We start from the raw sequence: 2,685 nt of genomic DNA on the forward strand, positions 1-2,685 counted from the left end.
GCGTTACAGAATGTAGTGCTGAAGTGGAACTGCAGTCTTTGCTGAATCACACAATTAAGAGAATCTTGTTGATTCAAGACGAAGTTATTATAAGCTTATGTCAAGAAAATGTTCGGAACTTAAATTTAATTTGTAAGTGGGGTTGCGATGGCACCTGGCCAAAATGCATATAAACAAAGATTTGCCAATGATGATGGAAGTAAGTTTGATGCTAACATATTCTTCACGTCGCTTGTTCCATTGCAGTTGATATCAGTTGAGCAAGAAACAAAAAATACCCTTGTTGTATGGAAAAATCCCAGGACATCGTCTACCCGTTTTTGTCGGCCAATTAGAATTCAATTTTTGACTGAAAATAATGAAGCCATAGTGAGTTTATTAAACAACAGGAAAGTAACCTTGTCGTTTGCATGTAGGATATAAACTTGGAATTGAAAAGTGGCAAGCGCGTACTGCAAATGATAAAGAAAATGTAAAAAACCGAAAAGCAACTATACAAAAAAGTTTCCTCATACGATTGGGTCTCATAGTTGATCATGCAAAGCCCGGATTTGGTAGCTCCAATGATGGGAATACTGCTCGACGGTTTTTTTGAAGATTCAACCACTTCTGCTTCGATTACGGGGGTAAATGAAAATCTGATCAAACGATTTCACGTTATATTGCAAACACTCTCGAGTGGCCATGAGATTGATATAATCAGATTTCAAGATTACGCCGTGCAAACAGCTCGCGACTACGTGAATACGACGGAATTGAAAACTTGTCAGACTTTTGGCCGTCGATTTGGGTTTCCGTCCCACTGTGCATCGCCGAGGGAAGTGAAGATACTAATTGACATCTGTGTACGCTTTTTCGAGGCCCGCAATATGGAGCTGAATCCCAACCAGTGCTCCGCCCTCATTGTGAAGGCGCTACCCGCTGTTCCTTGTGGCACACCCATTTTCACTTCTTGCGGATCACTTAAACACTCGTTGATTTTAACAAATTGCATTCGTCAAGTCAAATAATTAGTAAAAAGCTCAAGCACAATTCCTCTTGATTCTATAATTTTGCAACACACTTAGAAGCTTATCATGGGGCACTGTGTCAAATGCCTTAGCTAAATCTGAAAAAACTGCAGCACGTTTTTTGCTAAAATCCAGATTGTAATTTCTTTAATCACTTCATACATAGTGTTTAAGCCAAAAAATGGATTCAAACAAATATAAATCCTTTGATAGTTTACGCTCCAATGAATAGATACCGCTGTGTGTACTGTTTTGTAGCCACGAAAAAATCTGAATAAAAAAAAACACAAAAAAACAGACGTGTGATAGAATTCGAATGGATCGATACAAATATTGGTATAAAGCATTTTAATTTTAAACAATAGTTGTTTTTTTTGACTTTAGTGAAATCAAATTTTGCACACGGTAGCCAACATCCTTCCATTCCTTACTCTCTCGTATCCTTTTACACTATCACAATAGTGTGATATGTACATCATTTGGTAAGTTTGCATAGTTTCCTTTTTTTTCCTCTCTTTTGTCGCCATTCTATTAGTTACAGTCCATTCCTTGCTTTTGTAATACAGCTTAATACTAAACACATGGCATCACTAGTACTTTTACCATCTTGAAAACCAAACTGTTTGTGGACTCAAAATATTATTAATTTTCAAAAAAATCCGACAAGTCTGGTTTTAAGACATTTCTCAAAGAATTTTCCAAAATTAATCATTAAACTAATTGGTCTGTAATTTGCTATATTTGTTATATCATCTTTTTTAAATATTGGCGTTATGATAGAAGTTTTAAACTAGTGAGGTACTTTTCTAGTACTGAAAATTGAATTTATTATATGAGATAACCACCCCGATAAATAATTGGCAAAATTATCTAAAATGGTTAGTTTCTCCGACAGCTCAGTTGGTTTAAAGAGGTGTCTGATTTACTCATCTACTTTTAAGTTGTCAAAAAAAATAAAGGTGAGACAAACTAGGTAAGCTACTTTGAGGGCTACTGGGTTTTTGTGGGAAAATCAGAAACCTTTATAGATTAGCAAAGCGTGACGTAGTCCTACGACTGAAAGATTAAAAAATGGAGTAAATTGTGACTTACTGGTATTTTACTGCGTTTTAGATTAAAAGACAATGCCGTTTTATGATCGACTAGGGGCATAAATAAATCAAAAAAAGAAGCCATAATTAAGAAACTATATACTCTGATGAGGGAAGAAATCAAACCATTTTGGATTTCGTTGGAGGAAAATCCTCAATCCACTGATCTCAACGAATCGTTTCAATAGGCTTCATTTTTGTGTATTATTTATTATATCAATATATTGTTCAGTGTTTTTTGTTCAAGTTCCATAATTTTCGTCCATAAGTAATTTCTTTTATACAGTTTCCACATATAAACTTAAATTTAGAACGTAGCTTAAATAAAAAAATAATAATTGTTTTTATATTGCTAGTGCGCATATTGTTTACTAGTTTTTACGTTAGAATTGTATTTGTCAAAAACGTATCTACGGTCATTATGGCACACTACGTACGTGAATTTTTCTACATGTCATCATTTTCTTTTTCAATAGGTGATGGCTCCACGAAAACCAATTTCACAAAGAAAGCGTCAAACTTGGTGCAAGGAGTCAATGAAAATGGCAATCGAAAATGTACGAAATAAAAAAATGGGATCATTA

This window comes from Anoplophora glabripennis, unplaced genomic scaffold (assembly GCF_000390285.2).
Source record: "Anoplophora glabripennis isolate ALB-LARVAE unplaced genomic scaffold, Agla_2.0 scaffold786, whole genome shotgun sequence".
Classification (NCBI taxonomy): domain Eukaryota; kingdom Metazoa; phylum Arthropoda; class Insecta; order Coleoptera; family Cerambycidae; genus Anoplophora; species Anoplophora glabripennis.